The following is a 26,150-nucleotide window of genomic DNA, read 5'->3' on the forward strand; positions in this document are numbered from 1 at the left end:
AAGAAAATTCTGCAGCCCTTTTTGTTGCTAAAACATTCGATACTTAACCCCTGACATAGAACCATTTCATTTAGTAACTTGCCCACAGCAATGGCTAATAACTCCACAGTCCTTTTAGAAGACAAAAAACTCCCAGCTAGGCTGTCAGATGCTGCAAGTACATGGAGAGATGGGTGTGGAGAATCGCTTTCCTTATCCTGGGTGACTGACCTCTAGAACAAGACATGCCCTAACCATACAGCCTGAGCCCACAGAACTTTCCAACATGTGGCAGTTGCAGTTATAAGAGGTAATTAAAGGGCTTGTGATCTCTTTTGAAATTTATAAAATTGTACAATTTTGTTATTCTTTGAATAAATGATTTATCTTCCATTTTCTGAGTGAATTTCCCTAATGTTTGCATGATTTGTTTTAAATACAAAATTGATCTTGTAAGCAATCTGATTATCTATGTTTCATATTTCTAATAACTTTCCAAGCTGCTTTTCCATAATCCATAGAAAACAAACTTTACCAATTATCAATTGCATGTTAGTGTCTTCTGAGTCACCTTACAGTGGAAAAAAAGATGATCAAAAACATTTCTGCTTTAAAATGAGAATTACTGGTAGAAATTAATGTTAAAAATTGTTCAACACCTTATTGTTAATAGTGATACGGTAGTTAAAATATGGAATGGTAAACACCCAATGATATAGTCACACAACAGAATATTATACAGCATTAAAAATCTTTGAGAATTTTAAGGTCATGGAAAAATGTCAATATAATACATAGTGACAGACAGCAATAATTGTTACATTAAGAGGTGGGAACAGGGGATTTTAAAGATGGTGGAATAGAGCAGATTGCTTTCCTGGCTGCTCCATGGCATGAAATCAAGAAAGCAGACAGGCAGCTTCTCATCAAGTGAGGTACTGGAAAATTTCAGGGACACTAAGTCCACTAGGTAGAAACTATGCTGCCTCAAATCCATACTGTTAGATGTGTAGATACACAAACATGAGAAAGCAAGAGAACAAATTGCCCCAAATGAACCACCATAGTCCAATAACAGAATTCATCAACACCACAGTGGAAGAATTGTCAGAGAAGGAGATTAGAATGCACATAGTTAAACTGATCTGTGAAGTAAAGGATGGCATAAAGACTACAATCAGAGAAAATACAGCAAGTGAAAGAACATTTCAATAGTTTCTAAAAAATAAAAAAAAATTTAAAAATTTTTTAAAAAGCAGAAATCCTTGAAATGAAGCAGTCAATAAACCAATCAAAAATTCAACAAAAAGCATCATCAGCAGACTAGATAAATTGCAAGACAGTTTCAGGAGATAAAGAAAAAAAATATATAATCTTGAAAACAAAGTTGACCATGGAGAAAACATGAACACCATGAACTTGTAAGAAATGTGGGATAACTTGAAAAGACCAAATTAAAGATTTATTGGAATAGATGAAGACTCAGAAAAATGAATGCCATGCAGTCTTTTTTTTTTTTTTTTTTTGCGGTTTTCTTTTTTTTTTTTTATTGTAAACAAATGGGATACATGTTGTTTCTCTGTTTGTACATGGCGTAAAGGCATACCATTTGTGTAATCATAAATTTACATAGAGTAATGTTGTTTGATTCATTCTATTATTTTATCCCTTCCCCCCACCCCTCCCACCCCTCTTTACCCTCTATACAGTCCTTCCTTCCTCCATACTTGCCCCCCTCCCTAACCCTAATTCTAACTCTAACACTAACCCTTCCCTCCCCCCCATTATGTTCATAGCTGCTCAATTCACAATAGCCAGACTGTGGAACCAACCTAGATGCCCTTCAATTGATGAGTGGATAAAGAAACTGTGGTATATATATATATAATGGAATATTACTCAGCCATAAAGAATGATAAAAATTATGGCATTTGCAGGCAAATGGATGAAATTGGAGAATATCATGCTAAGTGAGATAAGCCAATCTCAAAAAGCCAAAGAACGAATGATATCGCTAATAAGTGGAGGATTTTCAATGAAATATCAGAAAATTTCCTAAACCTAAAGAATAAAATGGAAAAAAAAAAATCAAATACAGAACACCAAGTATGTAAAACTACAACATATCCACACCAAGGTACATTATTTGAAAAGGCCTAACATGCAAAATACACCCACACCAAGGCACATTATTTTGAAAATGACTAAGACACATTTTATATTTTATTAAGATAAAATAAGGATAGAATTTTAAAGGCTGCCAGAGAAAAATGATAAGTAACATTTAGATGGAAACAAATTTGGATCTCAACTGATCTCTCAACCCATACTCAAAGCTAGTTTCTCTTAGAATAATATATATCAAGCTCTGAAAGAAAAAAAGATGCAATCCAAGAATACTAGACACAGCAAAATTAAGCTTCAGAATTGATGACAAAATAAAAACCTTCCATGATAAACAAAAGTTAAAAGAATTCATAACTAGAAAACCTATACTATAAACTCCATATTTCATGAAGAAATGAAAAATAAAAGTGAAAACTAGCAAAGGAAGGAACTACACTAAAAAAAGTGAATCAGGAATCAATGGATAAACTAATTCACATGAAAAACCAGAAATAAAATGAGAGGGAATAAAAGTAATTTATAATAACATTGAATGTAAATGGTCTAAATTCATCAATCAAAAGATGCAGACTGACAGATTGGATTAAAAACAAGACCCAACAGTATGCTGTCTCAAAGAAACTCACCTCATAGGCAAAGGCATCCATAGACTGAAGTTAAAAGATGGGAAAAAACATACCATTCATATGGGTCTTGTAAACAAGCAGGGCTTTCTACCCTCATATCAGATAGAGTGGACTTCAAGTCAAAGTTAATCAGAAGGCACAAAGGGCATTTCATACTACTTAAGGGAATCATACATACATAATAATCAAATATTTATGGCCAAACCAAAGAGCATGTACATATGTCAAACAAACCCTTATCAATTCCAAGAATTAAATAGATCACAGCACAATAATACTTGGTAACTTTAACATCTCTCTCTCACCACCACTAGATAGAACCTCCAAACTAAAAAAAAAGAAAAACTATAGAACTAAAAAAATACTATCAATAATTTAGTCTCAACAGACATATATAAAATATTTCATCCATCTATGATCGAATATACTTTCTTCTCAGCAGCACATGGATCCTTTTTTAAAAGGAGACCGTATCTTAGACCACAGAGCAACATTTAGCAAATACAAAAAATAGAGATAATAGCTTGTATCCTACTAGATTATAATGGAATAAAATTAGAAATCAATAAAATAAAAAGAGGGGTTTTCAAGATGGCAGCCTAGAGGGTGGCTGCATTTCATGTTGCTCCAGGACTCAGGATTCAAAAGAGGAGATATTGAGAGACTTGGGACCAACTCAAAGCAGCCGGGTGAGTCTCTCCCATTGGGGAGGCGTCCCGGATGGGGTGGTAGTCCCGGAACGCAGAACACTTTGTGAAGTAGAGCTGCCCGGTGAGACACCCTCCCCCTGCTGGAGCAGTGAACTCAGACAACTGGGAGCATCGTAGACGAGGCCACTCAGCACAGTGCTTGGATTCGGAGCAACCACTGAGGCTCCGGGCGGCAGCCCAGAGGAGGAGCTGCGAGGAGAGCTGTGTGGACTCAGAGCAACCATCCCAGAAAACCAGGGCCTGCCCAGAGGAGGAGGAGGAGGAGAACTGCGGCCGCTTGGACTCAGAGTGACTGCATTGGAGCTCCAGGTGGCTGCTCAGAGGAGGAGGCGAGTGGTGAGTTGTTTGGACTCAAAGCGACCGCTCCTGAACACCGGGGGGCTGCCTGGAGGAGGAGCACAGTGGGTCGCTTGGTCTCAAGCGGCCGCACCAGAGCTCCGGGCGGCTGCCCGGAGGAGGCATGCATCAGGTTGCTTGGACTCAGAGCAACTGCTCCTGAACACCCGGGGGGCTGCCAGGAGGAGAAGGAGGAATGGGGCGGGTCACTTGGACTCGGAGTGACTGCCCCGGGGTATGGCAGTTGGCGGGAGGAGGAGGCGTGCAGTGAGTTGCTTGGACTCCTAGTGACTGCACCGGAATACTGGGTGGCTGTCCGGAGGAGGAGGCATGCGGCAGGTCGCTGGTTCTTGGAGGGACGGTACAGGGCTCCAGGTGGCTGCTCAGAGGAGGGGCTGCATAGCCAGACGATTAGGTGCAGAGCAGGGTCCCAGGACGTAGGAGGTTTCTTGGTGGAAGAGCCGCACAGAGACACGCTTAGGGGTGGAGTGAAGATTCCAGGACTGCAGGCAGATTCTCTCAGGACAGGCAGCCTAAGGAGACTCATCTGTGAAGGGAGAGGCTCCCAGGCCCTGGAGGTAGGTCCGGGCCCCTGGGAACATTGCAGAGGAAGGCAGCACAGCCCAGGTGGTAGTTGTAGATTGAGGGGAACCTCTAGGAGGGGAACTGACCAGCGAGACCTCCCCACCGGGTGAGTATTCCCTGCCCGGTGAGGTTTACCCACAAGGATGATATAAAAAGAGACATAGGCCCAAACAGGCCTTGCCTCAGCCTGCAGTCTAGTTCCCCTTTGGATGACCATTGTCAACAAGTGGAGGCACCTCTGCCCACTAGCAGGGAATATACCCCACCTGAAGGCCACCGCCCCTAGAGAGGCAGCTTCCTTGTGGAGCACCGCATTATCAACTTCATCCAAGACTTCAGGTTACTGAAGGCTAAGAGAGGATATACTAGAAATCTTCAGGGACATTATAGGTCAATAGAGGAAATCTGCAATATCTCAGCGGTCCACTGATACCTGAGCAATATGAGAGAACAAGGGAAGAAAATGTTCCAAACAAATCTAGATGTTACATCAATAAAACCCAACGACAGCATGGCAGAAGAAATGACAGAAAAGGAGTTCAGAATGTACATAATTAAAATGATCAGGGAAGCAAACGATGGGATTAAAGAGCAAATGCAGGCACTTACTGATGAGATGAAAGAGCAAATGCAGGCATTGAATGATTGCACCAATCGACAGTTAAAAGAGCAAATACAGGAAGCAAAAGACCATTTCAATAAAGAGTTAGAGATATTGAAAAAAAAAACAAACAAATTCTTGAAATGAAGGAAACAATAAACCAAATTAAGAACTCCATAGAAAGCATATCCAATAGGATAGAACACATGGAAGACAGAACCTCAGACATTGAAGACAAAATATTTAACCTTGAAAACAAAGTTGAACAAACAGAGAAGATGGTAAGAAATCATGAACAGAGTCTACAAGAACTATGGGATATCATGAACAGGACAAATTTAAGAATTATTGGGATTGAGGAAGGCTTAGAGAAACAAACCAAAGGAATGAACAATCTATTCAATGAAATAATATCAGAAAATTTCCCAAATCTGAAGAATGAAATGGAAAATCAAGTTCAAGAGGCTTATAGGACTCCAGATACACAAAATTACAACAGACCCACACCAAGGCACATTATAATGAAAATACCTAACATACAAAATAAAGGCAGAATTTTAAAGGCTGTGAGAGAAAAGAACCAAATTACATTTAGGGGGAAACCAATACGGATATCAGCAGATTTTTCAATCCAGATCCTAAAAGCTAGAAGGGCCTGGAACAACATTTTTCAAGCCCTGAAAGAAAATGGATGCCAATCAAGAATCTTACATCCACCAAAACTTACCTTCAAATTTGACGATGAAATAAAATCCTTCCATGATAAACAAAAGTTAAAAGAATTTACAAAAAGAAAGCCAGCATTACAGAACATTCTCAGCAAAATATTCCATGAGGAAGAGATGAAAAACAAAGAAGCAAATCAGCAAAGGTAGGATTTACCTAAAAGGAATTGTCAAATAAAGGAGGAACCAAGTCGTGTCAAATAAATAAAATAAATGAACCAAATGACTGGGAATACAAATCATATCTCAATAATAACCCTGAATGTTAATAGCCTGAATTCATCAAAAGACAAACTGGCAGATTGGATAAAAAGAAAGATCCAATAATATGCTGCCTGCAAGAGACTCACCTCATAGAAAAAGATACCCATAGACTAAAAGTGAAAGGATGGGGAAAACATACCATGCACATGGACTCAGCAAAAAAGCTGGAGTATCCATCCTCATTTCAGATAATGTGGACTTCAAGCCAAAGTTAGTCAGAAGGGATAAAGAAGGACATTTCATACTGCTTAAGGAAAGCATAAATCAGCAAGATATAACAATCATAAACATCTATGCCCCAAACAGTGGCTCATCCATGTACGTCAAACAAATCCTTCTCAATTTCAGAAACCAAATAGACCATAACACAATAACACTAGGTGATTTTAACACGCCTCTCTCAGCACTGGACAGATCTTCCAAACAAAAATTGAACAAAGAAACCATAGATCTCAATAACACAATCAATAATTTAGACTTAACAGACATTTATAGAATATACCATCCATCCAAGAGTGAATACACTTTCTTCTCAGCAGCACATGGATCCTTCTCTAAAATAGACCATATATTATGCCACAAAGCTAATGTTAGCAAATACAAGAAGATAGAGATACTACCTGGTATTCTATCAGATCATAATGAATTGAAGTTAGAAATAAATGAAAGAGTAAAAAACAAAAGCTACTCCAACACCTGGAGATTAAACAATATGCTATTATATGATGAAAGGATAACAGAAGATATTAGGAAGGAAATTTAAAAATTCTTAGAGGTAAATGAAAACAAAGAAACATCATATAAAAATCTCTGGGACACTATGAAAGCAGTACTTACAGGAAAATTTATTTCATGGAACGCATTTAGTAAAAGAAGTAAAATTCAACAAATAAACAACCTAACACTACAGCTCAAAGCCCTAGAAAAAGAAGAACACAGCAGCACCAAAAGTAGTAGAAGACAGGAAATAGTTAAACTCAGAGCTGAAATCAACGAAATTGAAACAAAAGAAACAATACAAAAAATTAAAATAAAATAAATAGTTGGTTCTTCGAAAAAATAAACAAAATTGATAAACCTTTAGCCACACTAACAAAGAGAAGACGAGAGAAAACCCAAATCACTAAGATTCAGAATGAACAAGGAAATATCACAACAGACACGATTGAAATACAAAACATAATTAGAAGCTATTTTGAAAATCTATACTCCAACAAAATAGAAAATTTCGAAGACATCAACAGGTTTCTAGAGACATATGAATTGCCTAAACTGAACCAGGAGGACTTACACAACTTAAATAAATCAATTTCAAGCAATGAAATAGAATAGGTCATCAAAGGCCTACCAACAAAGAAAAGTCCAGGACCAGATGGGTTCTCAGCCGAGTTCTACAAAACCTTTAAAGAAGAGCTCATTCCAATACTCCTCAAAGTATTTCATAAAATAGAAGAGGAGGGAACCCTCCCAAACTCATTCTATGAAGCCAATATCACACTGATACCTAAACCAGACAGAGACACATGGAGGAAAGAAAATTTCAGACCAATATCCTTAATAAATATCGACCCAAAAATTCTCAACAAAATTTTAGCAAATTGTATACAAAAACATATTTAAAAAATAGTGCACCATGATCAAGTGGGTTTCACCCCAGGGATGCAAGCTTGGTTCAACATCAGGAAATCAATAAATGTAATTCACCATATCAATAGACAAAGTCAAGAATCACATGATTATTTCAATAGATGCAGAAAAAGCATTTGATAAAATACAGCACCCCTTCATGCTCAAAACACTAGAAAAAATAGGGATAGTGGGAACATTCCTTAACATTGTAAAGGCCATGTATGCTAAGCCCATTGCTAATATCATTCTAAATGGTGAAAAACTGAAAGCATTCCCCCTAAAAACTGGAACGAGGCAGGGATGCCCCTTTTCACCACTTCTATTCAACATCGTTCTCGAAACTCTAGCCAGAGGAATTAGACAGACCAAAGATATTAAAGGGATACGAATTGGAAAAGAAGAACTCAAACTATCCCTATTTGCTGATGATATGATTATATACTTAGAGAAACCCAGAAATTCCACCAGAAAACTTTTAGAACTCATAAGTGAATTCAGTAAAGTAGCGGGATATAAGATCAATGCACATAAATCTAATGCTTTTTTATACATAAGTGATGAATCTTTGGAAAGAATAATTAGGAAAACTACCCCATTCACAATAGCCTCGAAAAAAATAACATACTTGGGAATCAATCTCACAAAAAAGGTGAAAGACCTCTACAATGAGAGCTACAGAACACTAAAGAAAGAAATTAAAGAAAACCTTAGAAGATGGAAAGATCTCCCATGTTCTTGGAGAGGAAGAATTAGTATTGTCAAAATGGCCATACTACCTAAAGTACTATACAGATTCAATGCAATTCCAATTAAAATCCGGATGACGTACCTTACAGAAATAGAGCAAGCAATCATGAAATTCATCTGGAAGAATAAGAAACCCAGAATAGCTAAAGCAATCCTTAGCAGGAAGAATGAAATGGGGGGTATCGCAATACCAGTTCTTCAACTCTACTACAAAGCAATAGTAACAAAAACGGCATGGCATTGGTACCAAAATAGAAAGGTAGATCAATGGTACAGAATAGAGGACACGGACACAAACCCAAATAAATACAATTTTCTCATACTAGATAAGGGTGCCAAAAATATGCAATGGAGAAAAGATAGCCTCTTCAACAAATGGTGCTGGGAGAATTGGAAATCCATATGCAACAGAATGAAACTAAACCCATATCTCTCACCATGCACGAAACTAAACTCAAAATGGATTAAGGACCTTGGAATCAGACCAGAGACCCTGCAGATTATAGAAGAAAAAGTAGGTCCAGATCTTCAACATGTCGGCTTAGGACCAGACTTCCTCAACAGGACTCCCATAGCACAAGAAATAAAAGCAAGAATCAATAACTGGGATAGATTCAAACTAAAAAGCTTTCTCTCAACAAAGGAAACTATCAGCAATGCGAAGAAAGAGCCTACAGAGTGGGAGAATATCTTTGCCAATCATACTTCAGATAGAGCACTAATCTCCAGAATCTATAAAGAACTCAAAAAACTTTACACCAGGAATACAAATAATCCAATCAACAAATGGGCTAAGGAAATGAATAGACACATTCACAGAAGATCTACAAGCAATCAACAAACATATGGGAAAATGTTCAACATCTCTAGTAATAAGAGAAATGCAAATCAAAACCACCCTAAGATTCCATCTCACCCCAATTAGAATGGCGATTATCAAGAATACAAGCAACAACAGGTGTTGGCAAGGATGTGGGGAGAAAGGTACACTCATACATTGCTGGTGGGGCTGCAAATTAGTGCAGCCACTCTGGAAAGCAGTGTGGAGATTCCTTAGAAAACTTGGAATGGAACCCCCATTTGACCCAGCTATTCCACTCCTTGGCCTATACCGAAAGGACTTAAAATCAGCATACTACAGAGATACAGCCACATCAATGTTCATAGCTGCTCAATTCACTATAGCCAGATTGTGGAACCAACCTAGATGTCCTTCAATTGATGAGTGGATAAAGAAACTGTGGTATATATGTACAATGGAATATTACTCAGCCATAAAGAATGATAAAATTATGACATTTGCAGGCAAATGGATGAAATTGGAGAATATCATGCTAAGTGAGATAAGCCAATCTCAAAAAACCAAAGGATGAATGATATTACTAATAAGTGGAAGATGACACATAATGGGGGGAGGGAGGGGTTAGTGTTAGGTTTAGGGAGGGGGGCAAGAATGGAGGAAGGAAGGACTATATAGAGGGAAAAGTCGAGTGGGAGGGGTGGGGGGAAGGGAAAAAATAACAGAATGAATCAAACAACATTACCCTATGTAAATTTATGAATGCACAAATGGTATGCCTTTACGCCATGCACAGAGAAAAAACATGTATCCCATTTGTTTACAATAAAAAAAAAATAGAAGCTACTCTAATACCTGGAGACTAAATAATATGCTGTTGAATGATGAAGGATGGCAAAAAAAAAAAAAAAAAATCAGGGATGAAATTTAAAAAAATACATAGAAATAAATGAGAATAGTGATAAAATGTATGAAAATTTCTGGTATAGCATGAAGCCAGGGTTAAGAGGAAAGTTCACTGCATTGAGCTCATTCATTAAAAGAAATTAAATAAACCCAACATTACATCTCAAAGTCCTAGAAAAAGAAAAAATCAACACCAAAAGCAGGACACAAAATTAAAAATCAGCTGAAATCAATGAAACAAACAAAACAATCCATAATATTGACAAAAAGATAGACATGTTCATATCTGTACACAAATATATCTTACACATATGTACACATAATCAACAGGATGTGTGGGTGTATCTATACAGAGAGAGAGAAAATAGACATGCAAATCCTATAATTCTGTCAGTTTGTTTCTTTGAAAAACTTTGATCAATGCAAGTGCTATCAAAAAGCCAAGAATACCTGGGTTGAAGTTATTTACAAAACTTTTAAGCAGGATGCAACCCCAATGATAATGATTTATAGCTGCTAGTGTAAGCAGCTGCATTGGGACCATGAATGGTACACACCCTGAACCTGTTGAGATGGAGGCAGGTGTCACAGGACAGAGGGCAGTTCTGTCCCTATGTTCCTACTGACACCATCTGCCTTGAGATCTTCTCATAGAGACTGCACTTCAGGGAAGAATAAAGTCTCCCATCCCATGATTTTAAGGTCTTTCCCACCTGACTGACAATAAAGCATTCCTGTTCCTTTGAGAAAAACTATTTTCACTCAAAAGAGTAATCCAGCCCATTTCTCAAGAAGGGTACTCAATTTTATTTTTAAGATTTTTTCTACATTTCTCAAACTTCCAACAAATCAGTACATTTGGAATTGTAAAAATTTTAATAAGCTGCCTCTACATCAATTTTGAACACACCACTCAGTAAAAAATGGCAGATAGTTTTGTAACTTTCCCTACAACATGAATCACAAGGTAAACTTGTAACTACTATTATAGAATTTAAAGTTATAGATTTTTGTCCAGATACATTTGCTGAAGCATTAGTGCTTTCTTTGCAGCCCATAAATCTTGTACTTCAGAACATACTCTCCATAGAAATTCTGCCGTATTTGAAAAATTTCCATTGATTTCTAAAAATATGCCTTACCTGGCATTTTGCTGACTTCTCTGTGTGAATTAGACCCATGTGGAGTCTTTGTCTACACCTTTATTTTTGCTTTTCTAAACGGAGGCATCTCCTGTACACGGTGGTGACTTGTGAAGCTACAGGACGTAGATAGTGATGCTTTGAATCAGAGCTAGACCTTGACCTCATGGGCAGCTGCCCAGAAATAGCTGAGCATAAACTAAGGAGGAATGAAGGGTGAGCAGCCCTGGGGACGCCTCCACCAAGTCTGCACCCCAGGAGATGCAGGAGGGAGTAACCCGCTGTGGTCCAGGAGACTGTGCCTCTGCTCCAGCCACTCTGTACAGGGCTGCAGTGTTAGAACCTACTCATACCAGTATGGAAACCCCAGCCGTTGCTTGAGCCCTTCTCTAAGGCCATGGTGACATTCCTGGGACAACTGGGTGGTAACGGGACCTGATAGTATTACTTACACTTGAAGTTTCAGCATTGAAATAGTCTCTAATATTGCAGCAACATCCTTGGGTACCAAAATTTTTACCATCATTTTTGTGTGTAGAACAGTAGTGTTAGGATCTTCATACTTCTGTGAAATATATTTCCATAAATTTTTCATCTGGCAAATCTGAAACTTTTTCCATAATACAGCATGACCTCCCTTTCTGCCCTTCCCCCAACCCCTGGTCACACCTCTACTTTCTACAATTTGACTACTTTGAATACCTTATGTAAGTGAGATTTTACAGCAATTGTCTTTCTGTGTCTGGTTTATTTTACTCAACAGAATGTCCTCTAGGTTCATCCATGAGGTTGCAAGTGACAGGATTTCCTTCTTTAAGCCTTCATAGTATTTCACTGTGCATGTCTGCCACATTTTCTTCATCCACTTAGCTGTTAATGCACTTATGTTGGTTCCGGATCCTGGCTATTGTGAATACTGATGCAATGAATATGGGTAAGCAGAAATCAACACACTGACTTCAACACACTGACTTCATCTCCTTTGAATACATACTCAATATTTGAATAATTTGAAATTATTCAACTATATGATAATTCCATTCTTAAATTTTTGAAGAAGCTTCATACTGCTTTCTGAAGGGGTGGCACATTTTACAACCCCCTCCACATTGCCCTAGGGTCCACTTTCTCCAAGTCCTCATTGACACTTGTTACTTCACGGAGTTCTCTGCTTCTTTGTCAGAGCAGCCATCCTAACATGTGTGAGGTGATGGCTGGTCATGGTTTTGGTTCACATTTCTCCTGATCAGTGATGTGGAGCTTCTTTTCATATACTATTGTCCCTTGGTATGTCTTTAAATAGATGCCTATTCAAGTCCTCTGTTCCTGTTTTGCTCAGATGTTTTGTTGAGTAGAAAAATTCCTTCAGACTTTCTGCAGTTGTTTCCTGTGAATTTGGCGACAAATCCAAGAAATCATTGCAACTGCAATGCCATGAAGCTCTCCCCTGCATCTCTTTCCAGAAGTTTTCTACTTGGGGCCTTCCATTTGGGTCTTGGATTCATTTCGAGTTAATCTGTGAATGTGGTATAAGGCAGGGTCCCACTTCACTTTTACACATGAATATTGAGTTTTTATAGCACTTCTTGGAGGGATTACCCTTTTTCTATTGAGGGGTTTTGGTCCTCTTGTCAAATATCATTTGACCACATTCATAAGGGTCAATTTCTGGGCTATTTCTTCTATTCTACTTGCCAATTTTTCCTGTTTTTATACCAGTACCGCAATGTCTTGATTGCTGTGGTTTTGTAATGTTTTGAAATCAGAAAGGGTGAGCCCTTCAACATTTTTTTTTTTTTTTTGACTATTTGGGATCTCTTGAAATTCCATGTGAATTTTAGAATACGATTTTCTTTCTGCAAAAAATGCCATTGGGATTTTTGTAGAAATTACATTGACTCTTTCTAGAACACTGGGTAGTAGTATGGGTATTGGGAAACAAAATTGCTTCCCAATCCATGAACAAGAAAGCCTTTTTATTTTTGTCTTCTTTAATTTCTTGAAGCAATGTTTTGTAGTTTTCAGTGTACAAGTCTTTCACCTCCTTGGTTGGGAGTATTCCAAAGTATTTTATCTTTATTAATGCTATTATCAAGGAAATTGTTTAAATTCCCTTTTGGATTGTTTATGAGTGTTGACTTTGTATCTTATGTCTTTGTTGATTTTGTTTAGTTCTAGGAGGTTTTGTTTGGGGGGTAGAATCTTTAGAAGTTTTTGTACTTAGGATTGATCAAATAGATGTACACAGACAATTTACTTATTCCTTTCTAAAATGCATGTCATTTCTTTCCCTTTCTTAAGCATCTTGGGAAAACATTTCCACTGAATCCCCAAGTGGCTGGCAACCACCCTGTGTAGAAAGAGTGCAGAGGAACTTCAGATTACCCAGAGGGAAATGAGAGGGGAGAGGGGCAGGGGAAGGAAAGATGGTGGACTGAGACAGACATCACTACCCTGTGTACATGTATGAGTACATGAGTGGTATGAAAATACATCGTGCACAGCCATAGAAACAATTTGTATACAATGAATCAAAATGCAGTCGGTAAAAATAAGTAAAATAAAAAGAGTGCATTAGCAAATGAACCAATAATCTATTTCCATAAACCTACCTGTAGAAAGAAGGAATGGAAGCCTTATGGGACAAAGGCATACAGTTAAGGGAGGACTTCTTTTAAGATAGAAGAAATATGCAAGTAACTTCAGCAAATATAGCTACATCGTAGCCACTAAATAGACAGGTGTACTCCAGGGAGGAGGCACTACAGGTGCCATTTAGAAACATACGTTCAACAAATCAAAATGAATTCTTGGGATTGTGCTTCTTGTGCTCTGCACAATCAGTATCACCTAGTGAGTTTTCACAAAGACGACACTTCTTTGAAGACTTCCCACTTAGGACAGGCATGAGCCAAGGAGTACCGTCAGCTTTCTGCAGAAACAGTGCCAGACGCAGCTGCAAGCAAGGACCAGGAGTACTCTCGGTGAAAGTGGACGTGACCCTGAAGTCTGGCAGCGTCCCTGCTCACAATGCACCACTCCAACAAAAGGCAAGTGGTTTCATCTCCCAGTCCACTTTTCCTCAGAAAAACTGCACCACGTATACAAGAAATCTCCCTGCTTGGTCAGCAAGATAACTCAGCAAGGGGCAAGGAAACCATGGCTTTTTCCAGTTCCTTTGAAAATACTTGTATTGTTTCATGTCTGTGTTCATCTTCTTGCTCGAACTGGGTATTTGGATTAATGGAACACACGACCAGCCTTGCATTGCTAGATTCTATAGACATCCAACATCTAAGCACAGGAGGTTAAAGATAGAAGCCTGTTCCAAAGGCTCTGAATGACTATTAAATTCTTCTATTCCATTTTTAGTTCCATTCCCATCTTTTACTGGATAATGTTAACCCATCTTGTTTCATGTTCAAGGCCCTTTTAGGATGCAGACACCTTCTGATGTTTTTCTATTCAAAGAATCATTCAAGTCAACTGGTCTACCTTCCTAGCTCCCATCTTTGCACGTGCAGTTCATGGAACTGAAGAATCCACTTTCTCATTCACTGCTCTGCAATCAGGTCTCACAACCTATTCCACATGTCATCTCTGCACCCTGTCTGGGGTAGTTTTCCCCAATTTCTCTTCATTCCTTATTGTACAGCATTTTATATCAATTTATACTGAGATCACACATAGCTTCCAATTATATTCCATGTATTTATTCAACAAATACTTGAGAAGTTTGCTGTGCTGTGTAATTAGAAGTTCTTGTTTTCTTGGAATTACAGTTCTAGTAGGACATATGAAGAACAATTGCACAATTGTCATTCCAATTAACAGCTTTTTGACTCCCAGCTAAACAGAGGGCTCTAGAAGAAATGGTGCTGTATTCAGTCAAGCATGGACTTTAGAATTAGACAAACCTAGTTCAAGCCTCAACTCTGAAATAAGGTAAGCTGATTACTTGCTCTGTGCCTCATTTTTCTCATTTGTGAAATAAAGTCATTTATTGTAACCTCTTTTTTAAGTGCCTTGAGAAGATTAGATAATATAATGTGTAAATTTTCTTATACTAAGTGTGTGCTCATTAAACACATACTGAATGAGTCTTTAGGTCTGTGTGAAGTGATGAAAGTGGTATATACAAATAAAAATGAGGTTTCATGATCAAAAAACTAATTTTTTAATCCCCAAAAACTAAAATGATCAGATAAAAAGTTTTATGACAAAAAAAATCTAAAAATAGATTGCTCCAGTAATGTTTATAAGCGATTACTACGTTTGGCAGTAGGCTACATATTTAATGTTACCTCTTGTGCCCTTCAAAACCAATCCGTGAAAAGCCATATATACAGATATCAAATTAAGGCTTAGAAAAGCATGTAACAGAGCTAGTGTGTCCAAACTGTTTATGTATATCTTCCTGCCCAGAATACTGACCATAATGTCAAAGTTTTTGACATATGAAATTTGCACAAACATGTTAGAACAAACTACACCAAGGTTGCAACTCTAAATTATGAAGTCCTCACATTTTCTGTGTTTGGCTAACATAGTGGAACTCACTGGGAACTCAGTAAATATTCACTAAATGAGTAAAATTTGGCTCTAAATAAATGTTCAATTCAAAGTAGTTTTCAATAGTTACAGGAATTTCAAGTACTCTAATACCATTTTTCAAATTCTCAAGACGTTTCTTTACAATTTGTGTAAATTTTGTTTTTCTTTTGTGAAGTTGGTGAATTCTCATCTAAAAGTCAATGTGATTTCTGAAAATGGTAGAAACTCACTCAAAGCCAATACTGAAATACAAGAATTATGAGCACACTGAGTGTGATTCTGGTGAAGCCATAAAACAGTTTCATTTCACGGTGTTTAGATAAAGGAGTTGTGGTAAATATTCCTTTTCTACCATGTACATCACCTCACACTGTAGAGCAGCCCAATGGCATCCATGGGGAATTGGTCTAGCAACCCATAGATACTAAATGAGAAGATACTGAACCTCTTATATTATATAAGATAGCACAGCATTTGCACATAACCTATCCACCTCCTCCTTTATACTTTAAATCATCTCTTCATCCCATATAGTAACTATTACCATGCAAACACTATGCAAATAGTTGCTTCCCTAAACAATGCAGAATAACAACCATTTGCATAGTGTTGCCCCCCCCATCAATATAGACCCCAATGTTTAAGAATTGTTTTGATCTATTGTGGGTTGAATCTTGGATGTGAAACCCTCAGATACAGAGAACTCACTGTCCTCAATTGTTTGATTCGAGTAATGCACAAAAGATGCTAAAGAAAGTGAAATTTAGCTCCATCTTTATTTTCTACCCTTTGGAGGAAATGCATAATCTGCACCCAGTAGAATCACTAACACTGTCATCCCAAGACACCACCTTCCTCAGGCACCTTCGTAGGTACAGAGATTGGTATTTTTACTTCCATTTTTTTCTCCTTAGCATTACTAAGACATTTCTTTCACGAACAGGTTCTGCCACTTCAATCGAAAATTTTAGAAATTAAGCAATTCTCTTCGTGGGTTTTATGTTTTTGCATTTGTAATGAACTTGACTCACTTATGTTTATTTTGCTTTAACTTGACATCACATTTTCACCTACAACATTATCACTATGTTCAGAAAATCTCCTTTCTCCAGGTTAACATTAGTGTGCATAGCAAAACAGTTACACTAATAACAATAAGAGAAAACAGACTAAATGGATACAAAATTCAAAAGTAAAGCATCTTCTGGTAGAAGTGTTTGTCACAGGCAAAGTCAAAAACAGAAAAGCTGATATCATTTGACATTGACATTTGATATGACATTGTAAGTTATGACACTTTGCATCTCTATGGTAATTTGTGATCTGCACACAAGATGATGTATAAATGTGCGACTAAAGGCAATCTGTGATATAACTGCCATGGTTGCTTCATAATCTTAGCAATGCTTACTGTGGTCCTTCCTGTGACAAGGCACAGATGTACTCCCATGATCTTGGCAACATGCTACTGCTGGTAACTGAATAGCAGCCACCGATGTTCCATCATCTCAAAGCTGCCAGGTAGAAACCACAGGTGCAGTACGTGGCAACATGAAGAATGGACTTTTGAGAGCATTCCCACTCTGCTGAATTACCAAAAAATGGAGAGCAAGGCCCGAAACTCAATAGACAGATGGACTAACAATATAGACAGTGCACAGAAAAGTAAGGCTTTAACCACATGAAAGGACACTGAACTTCCTCCAAATAAAAGAAACAAATTGAAGTTACACTGAAGTACTATTTCTCAAATACTGGAGTGGCAAGAAAGATCCAAGTTTGATAAAAGATTTCATGGGTAAAGCAGCTGAGAAACAGGTACGGTCACATATTGCTAGTGCACAGACAGATGGTGCAGAGCTCAATGGGAGTGAATCTGGCAGTGCTTATCAAAATTGCATATGCATTTATCCTTTAATCTACCAACCCTGCTTCTGGAAGAATATCTTTAGTGTACACATACAATTATTCAGTGTGATGCATGTATAAAGATGTTTATCTTAGAATTACTAATAGATCAAAAATCATCCAAACATCCACTGGTAGCTATTTAATGAACTTGGTACCTCCCAGTGTTCTTTAGAGAAGTGAATCTTTCTTAGCTCCGCTTATAATAAGGGCCTAGGAGCAGACAGATTAGAAAAAATACACACCATTATATTCTGGAATTGTACTCTCTTAATATTATTTTCAATTTTAAAAAGTAAGCATTCCTTACAGAAATGACTATTGCTAGGTCTTCAGCAGGACATGCATAAAATAGTCTCAGGACATGTTCTTGTGCCAGGTAAGGGGGTTACCTTTCACTAGTGGAGTTATGGCAGAGGAACACAAGAAGCAACCGTGGTGATGGCAAGGGATGGAAGACATTAGAGATGTTCGAGTACAGGGCAGTAACAAATACGCTCAGGAGCCCTCCTCCAGGCTACTGTCGTCCTACCGTCATGACCTTGGTGATTGATAAGAGCACCCAATTCCAATTTCCATTAGCTATTTTAATGTGGCTGAGAAACTAAGTTTACTCATATTCTATTCCTTTACTGAAGGAAAAAATAGGGACTGGAGACCCACAGTGAAAGCCCATTAGTACTTTCTTGTTTTATTTGAATAAAAAAAGCAGAAAGCATCTTTCATTAAAGACATAGAAATAAACAGAATAAAGCCGAATAAAGCAAAGGGAATTTTAAACTATTTGCAGATTTTATTCACTGTCAGTGCCTGTGCGCAGATGTTTTAAGATGAAGACCGTGACGACCTTGTCAAGAGCTTTGGTCTCCATGACACAGTTGTGCAAGAAGGAAAAACAACTCCATAGTGGGTCAGAAGTTTCAGGTTCTTTTCGGAGACTTCCACACAGATCTCCCATCCCAACAGCCTAGCTGAGACTACCATGATGCCCTAGTGAAATTTTCCTCTTAGCAAATGATAAAAGATTCACAGAGGGAAGTTTTCAGCGAGTTTCAGGTGCCGGGGCTGAAAGTTCTTAAGAAGTCGGGGTCAGAAGCAGGGATCAGGGAAGCCCAAGTTAGACAAGGTCAGAAACTAAGTGAGCAGACAGAGCTGGAAGAAGAAGTGGGCAGGGCAGGAACCCACAGGAAGTTTTTAAAAGAGGAGAGAAAATCTGAGAAAGTTATCAGTCTCTGGATCTCCCTTAATTTCTAGATCTGAGACCTGCTTGACCACATTTCCCAGAGGACATCCGAAAACTCCCTACACTCTGAAAATGAACCATAGTTTAATTTGATTTAGTTTGAGTGGGTTTTTGTTGCTGATAACCCAAAGAAGCATTATTATTTAAAGACTGGGTTTCATTATAAGTAGAAGGAACAAAGAGCGAGATTTTCACATGTCAGAGAGATCTCACAGAAATCTGCCTCCCAAAGGGGGCTCAAAATAGACACCTCAAGTGTGGGGCATGGACAGAGGCCATTGCGATATCCTGGCAGAGATGGCAGAACTCCAGCCAGGCGCGAATGGACTAAAGGCAAGGTATATTTTGGAGGGATAGCCAATGAATTTTAGTTAGAGATGAATGATTAAAGAAAAAGGATCCTCAGGGAGGATTTCAGAGTTTCTGGTTGTAATGCTTACACGGATGGTGAGGCCATTAACCAAATGCCTAAGTCTGGGGACGCGTAGATTGAAGGACATTGTGTTTTTTTGGCCAGTTACATTCAAGGTTCCCACGCTGCATCCAGGCAGAGATGGCAAACAGGCATTTCAAGGTACGACTCAGCAACTTAGGAAGTTCCGAGAGATGTAACTGTGGATGATACTGACAATTAGAGAATGTTTTAAACCAAGGGAATGGTAGGATCAGAGCACCCTAAGAGCAGAGAAAGGCGGGGACCCAGGGTGACCCCAACAGACTTAAAGTCAAGATGATGGCTGACCCGCTTGTAAGAATCACAAGAGTGAAGAAACAAAAACCCCAGACAGGGCTGTCCACGACGGAAGGGTGGCACAAGAACGGGGCAGTGAGGAGGAGCAAATGTCAGTGCTGCCTGTCGGGAAGGGTTGGATTGCCGGCAGATCTCACCTCTCCCCTGGGAATTGTCTGTGGGGAATTTTCAGGAGGACTGCTAGGGAAGCAGCATTCTTGGGGAGCAGTCTTCAGTTAAGGTCAGGAGGTAAAAGGGCAGTTGCCATGGGACTGACCAAGAGAGTTGGGAGGATGGGGGGATGGGCAAAATGTGAAGGCATTCAAAGCTGTGTTTGATAGAATCCCAGCACTGTAGTCAGCTTTTTCCTCCCTGTAACCAAAATACCCCACCAAGAACAACTTAGAGGAGGAAAAGTTTATGTTGGCTTATGGCTTCAAGAGGTTTAGTCCATAGTTGGCCAATTCCACAGGTGTGGACCTGAAGTGAGGCAAAACATCATGGCGGAAAGGCAGGGAGGGGAGAGTACTCAGACTTGAGTACAGGAAGTCAGGGATAATATAATCCCCATAAGCACGCCCCCAATGACCTACTTCCTGCCCTACTTGCCTGGAATTATCACCCATTAATCCATTCAAATTATTAATCTACCAAGGGATTAATCCACCAATTAAGTCACAGCTCTCTTAATCTAATCATTTCCCCTCTGAACATTCCTGCATTGTTTCGCACATGAATTTTTTTAGGGACACTTCATATCCACACAACACTCAGGTACCCAGATACCCTCCAGAAAGACTTGGAACTTTGACAATTAGTTAAATAGTAATATAAGACCTGAAGGAATTGATCCAGAAGGTGGTTGGGAGAACAGTATTATGTCTCTAATCCTTCATGTCCATTCTTGTTTCCTGACTGATGTTCTATATCATTCCTCAGGTAAGGGCCAATAATTTACTATGGCACGTATGTGTCATATTGTAGAACATGAGCCATATAGTCCTGGAATAAAGTTTTTCAAATCCTAAACCCCAATAATCTAAAAGAGAACAACACTAGGGAAGCACACAGAAGACCTATGTTTGAAATCCATCCTGAACCACACAAACTTAAGTAAAGCATGTTACCTTTAAGTCACAACCTCCTTATCTGTAAACTGGAGTAATAACCTCATAAGTTTAGGGGAAGACAAAATTAGGCAAAATATGTTCTAAGTGTGCTCAATGTTGAAATAAGTGAAAAAAATTCTTCTCAAACAAGAAAATCTATCCACAAAGGTAAAATAGAAATAAAACAATATTATTATTAGGTAAGCATCACAGGTGACCCTCTAAAAAACTTCAAAGATTGAAATAAACTTCACCATTTAACATAGCCGAGCAGGTGCCAATCATTCATTCCATCCAGGTTCTCTCGAGACACAAGTAGTCCAAGTTGGAGGACTTGATGGTACCATGTGTCACATACAGCTGATGTAAATTCACTTGGAAATTGGGGTTACCACCTGTGTTTGCAAATTGACTTTATGGAAAGAAGAATAAATTTCTCATAAGTTGGTTGTCAGAGATAGTGTTACAGAGAAGCACAGCAGAAGTTGGGCCCCTGTCCCTCTGTAGAAGCTAGGAGGTGGAGGACCCAGCTTCTCTGAGGATTACCTTTCAAAGGATCACTCCCAAGCACTTGAGGAAGACAATCTTTAATCCTAAAACTAAAGGGGTTTTAAAGAGACTTAGTTAGCTTTTAAAAAAAGATTTGTAGACATTTGCTTGGCATGGTGGTGCATGCCTGTAATCCCAGCAGCCAGGGAGGCTGAGGCAGGAGGATCCAAGTTCAAAGCCATTCTCAGCAATTTAGTAAAGCCCTAAACAACTTAGCGAGATCCTGCCTCAAAATAAAAAATAAAAAAGTCTGAGGATGTGGCTTGGTGGTTAAGTGCCCCTGGGTTCAACCCCTTGCACCAGGGAAAAAAGAAAGAAAGAAAAAAAGGTTTGTATACATTTCAAAGACAAGTTGAATTAAGAGTTTTCTAAGTGCTTCAAGGGAAGGTACAGAGAAGTCTCTTCAAAGGGAGAATTTAGTGTCTGATTTTTATTAGTATTTTCCCTTACTAAGATCACTAATAATGACACCAAAACCTAGACTCAGTGGGGCGATCTTATTCAGCAAGAGTCCTGCAATAGGGAGAAACTTTCCATCTCAGAAACCAGCAGTGTCTCATACTTAAGTAGAAAAGGCATCTCATTTTCAGGGAATGGGAGAATTATTGCCAGCATTTTTGAGGGGAGGTTGGGCATGCAAGAGGGCTTGTCCAACAGTTCTAACAGGACACTTCTTGCCAGGCCAGGGATGCTCAGGAGAAGCTGGTCTTGGAGCGAGGTCTCCAGTTTAGTGCTCACTCAGTTTGGGGAGAAGGGAGGAGGGTCAGCACAAAGCAGAGGGTAAGACATGGGCCTTCTGAGCACTTGGTCAATGTAACCATGGCAAACACAACATCTGCAAAATACAAGTTCAGTACTGTTTTACTCAGCTTTTTTTGCTGCTGTGACTAAATGATGCAACCAGAACAATTGTAGAGGAGGAAAAGTTTATTTGAAAACTCACAGTTTCAGAGGTCTCAGTCCATAGAAGACCGTCTCCATTCCTCGGGGCTCAAGGTGAGGCTGAATATCATGGATGGAGAATGTGGCAGAGGGAAGCAGCTCACACCATGAACAGGAAACAGAGAGACACTCCGCTCACCAGATACAAATACATACACTCCCCATTGCCATGCCCCTAATTTGCCACTCGCTCCAGCCACACCCCACCTGCCTCCAGTTACCACTCAGTTAATCCCATCAAGGATTAATTCACTGATTAGATTGAGGTTCTCACAACCCAATCATTTCTTCTCTGAACCTTCTTGCATCGTCTCACATGTGAGCATCACATCCAACCATAACAAGTACCTTTAAACCTCAACTTCTCACACAGCCAGTTCTTAGGACAGATGGACATTTTATATACCATAGCTGGTTTGTTTATTTCAAAATTTCTGTACTGATGCTAATATAGTTTCAATGAATAAACTGTAGATTTTCTTCCTAGAATATGATTGTGCCAAAAATGTAATTAGATACCCTAAGGAAGTGAGTTTGCTCTCTATCTTTCCTAAAAAGGGTTTTGGTGATCACCCACACTGGCCACCCAGGTTTTCTGAAGAAAAGGAATAAAAATTTACGCTCAGGACTGAAGCTGTGAAGAGCATCCTCCATTCTTTCTCCAGTTGTCACTGACTCACTCTGACCTTGGCAGCATCACTTCATAATAATTAATAATTAATAAGCACAGTCTCTTTATGTGATAAGATGCCTCTCGAATCCCCAAAATTTATTTAATAAATTATTATTTCCATAGCAACATTAATTTGCAGATTCTCTAAATTTCCACCCACATTTGATCTCAAATGCAAGGAATATAAATTAGCAGACTAAGAAATGGACTATGCTATTAAGGCAGATGAGGCCAATCTGGACCAGATATGTGCTATATTTTTATTTCATGAAAATAATCAAAAGGATATCCTGTGAGAAATGTATCAAAGTTAAAAGTGAGAGAAGGAAAACATAGAGATAAAAATTAAAACATCCAATAGGTTGAGCTTGCGAACTGCCTTTTCAGTCTCTGGCAACAGTTTCAGGTAGATCCTTCATCATTACGTGGACTCATTGTCATGCGTGTTACTCAGGATGTGTGACCACAACAGTGGTCGCTAAGACTTACTGAAATGCACTATGTGCCAGGCATGACTTGAAGTTCCTTGGTTTTGCTGATTTCACCTTCGCAGAACCACATGAGGTTCTGCAGTCATGGGAGGGGAACACTGCAGAGTTCGTCTGGCTCCTAATTCCACAGGTGGAAACCAATGTTTCAGCTCTTAACTGAAGCCATTTCAAATTAAAGATAAAATCCTCCTGGAGAAAATGACGTTATTAAGTCCTGGTGTTATACTTCAATGTAAGAAGTTCATCTCACCCTTCCTGAGAGTTGACTTCGACTCAAAACATATGAGAAAGCTGGAAGACATTTACCCTGGTAGAAGAAAGGGCAGGAGACTAGCCCTAGCAGCGGTCGGGGGGTCCTAGGTGGAAGGGAGGTGTCAGCGTGATGGAGAAACAGCAGACAGAGACACCAAGTGTTCTGAGGCTGAACCTCTATCTTTATTTTTCTGCCAGCCTTTTTATACATTTTTTCTTTAGTAATGATTGTATTATTTTATGGTTAGTTTAAAATAAGAAAAACCTTCAAAAGTGCAATCTATGCTGCTTCTCGCAGTACACATTTCCTCTGTACTACAGCCCAGACCAAAGCAACCTTACTTCCCAGCCAGACCAAAACAACCCCGTCCTCAGCTGCCATGAAAGCAGTCCTCATAGATAATTAACACAGCAGTTCAAATCTTTTGAGAAGTTTTCTTGACAAACCATAAATCTGTTTTGTAAAATTAAATGAATACATATCAGAATAATGATAAAGCAAATCTTACCTTCAGAATAAAGCTGAAGGGAGACTCCTACTACTTTTCTAGAATGTATTTCCAAGGAACATGACATAAAATAAGTGCAGTACTTTATTCTCAGTGTCGTTCAGTTTCTGATACTGTGTTGTCTTGTGTACTCCAACTTTTTAAAATGTCCTAAAAATTACTGGAAATTAGAACTGTGGTAAAGTCACCCCCCCCACTCATGCAGAATTTTCTAATCTATTTGTTAAAAAACTGTTATTTACTCAGTCGTGTCCCCCTAAAATTCATACTTCAACATTCTAACCTCTGTCACCTCAAAATATAACAATGTTTGGAGACAGGGTCTTTATAGAGCTAATTAAGTTAAAAACAAAGTCCACAGATAGACACTAATGGAATATAACTGGTGTCCATATAAAAAGAGGAAGAACTGGTCGTGGGTATTTATAGATGAAGCTGAAGTGACTTTACCTGGAGAAGATTTCATCTAAAAGTAAAAGAGAGAGGAACAGGGACGGATCTTCCCCTCCTCTCTCATGGCCCTCAGAAGTGCCCCCACCCCATCAAACCCTTGATCTCAGATGCCCAGACCCCAGAACCACAAGACAATAAATCTGTGTTGTTTAAATAACCTAGTTTGGGGTATATTTTTGTACCAACCCTGGTGAACTAATCCAGGGACTGGGTCACAGCTTAGTCCAAATGGCAATTTGTGATCAATACTTAGAACTCTGTGGGGACACATCCACAAAAACCCTAAAACAGATGTTTATATGTGGGACAACAAGGTCAGGGCAAGGATTGCACTGCAAAGGGTAGATAGGAATGTGAAAACAAGAAGAGAAACCATTTAGTCGTGAGACCACACGTTAAAGATCATCTCTGAGCATATAGAATTTTTTTTTTCTTCTGGAAACTTCCAGGGACTTTGGCCACCATCATATTAGAAAACAAAGACCTTGGTTACTACGCATGTATCACGCCACTCCTAAACAGAAAACTCAGCATAGTATTGACAACTAGAACCAAATGGCACAATTCATATTTCCTTCTGTATGTACCTTTAAATGTATTATTCATTTCTGAAGCTTTAAACCGAGATTGGTGTGAATCATCTGAATTGTATAATAGGACAGATGAGAGTTGTATGCCTTTTCCCCAGTAAGAGAATATGTATCAGAAAAACGCAGTTGTTTGATGATGAGTGGGGAGCAGGCAGATGTATTTGTATTCTGCCCTTTGAAACATTCCTTGTATGTACATATTTTTCATGCCTTACAGCTCAAGGGCTGGTGATTATCTCATTTAAAGGAACTGCTAACCATTTCAGGAGATTGTTGAATATAATATCTGAAAGTGATTTCAGAGTGTGAAAACATTTTATACACTTTGCAAATCAAATGCATTTGGCTGGAAGGGACTAGCTTATGTTGCTGGCTCTATTTTGCATGCTTTTAATACTTAAGAGTTAAATGGTTTAATCTTTGGTTTCTTTGATAAGATGCAGGTGCAATTACATTGATACACCTCAGTAAGTATCCTCCCTTAATATGAGTTTTCGGGTTTGCCTCATGACAGGACACTTTCTGCTAATGGCAAAATAGTAAGAAAATTAATGGGTCTTTTTCCTAAAGGTTTTATCCTGCTTCCAGTCAAACCTAGAGTTAATGAATGCAAAAAGTTCACTCGGAATTGATCCAGAAAGAAAAAAAGAAAAAGGAAACAGTAGAATTGCAAGCAAAGATCTCTAACAAATTTGGGCATGAAGCCAGTTTTAAAGTAAAGACCTAATTAGCTCATTTTGCTGACAAGAGAAAATCCAAACAAAAGAAAAACAGACATTCATCCCCACCAGCCTGAAGCCACTGCTTCGGTCAATTTCCACCTTAGTGACCTGGTGGATCTCAGCACATCCCTATGAGACAGAATTCGAATCTGGACTCTATTCTCCTATACATTGCATTATTTAAAAACACAAAATTCCACCAGCAAGAGGCAGTGTTAAGAAAATGAAAAGATAAACGACAGACTGAGA

The 26,150-nt window shown here is 38.7% G+C and overlaps 1 long non-coding RNA gene across 1 annotated transcript in view; it reads right to left on the reverse strand.

The window, feature by feature from the left end:
* Positions 1-24,598, reverse strand: part of LOC306643225 — a 59,338-nt gene extending 34,740 nt beyond the window's left edge. The window contains exon 1 of the long non-coding RNA XR_013758858.1: positions 24,137-24,598. This is a non-coding gene — a long non-coding RNA (uncharacterized lncRNA). The remainder of the gene's footprint in view (positions 1-24,136) is intronic.
* Between the last annotated feature and the right edge of the window lie 1,552 nt (positions 24,599-26,150).

Source organism: Sciurus vulgaris (genome assembly GCF_902686455.1).
Source record: "Sciurus vulgaris genome assembly, chromosome: 13".
NCBI classification, from domain to species: domain Eukaryota; kingdom Metazoa; phylum Chordata; class Mammalia; order Rodentia; family Sciuridae; genus Sciurus; species Sciurus vulgaris.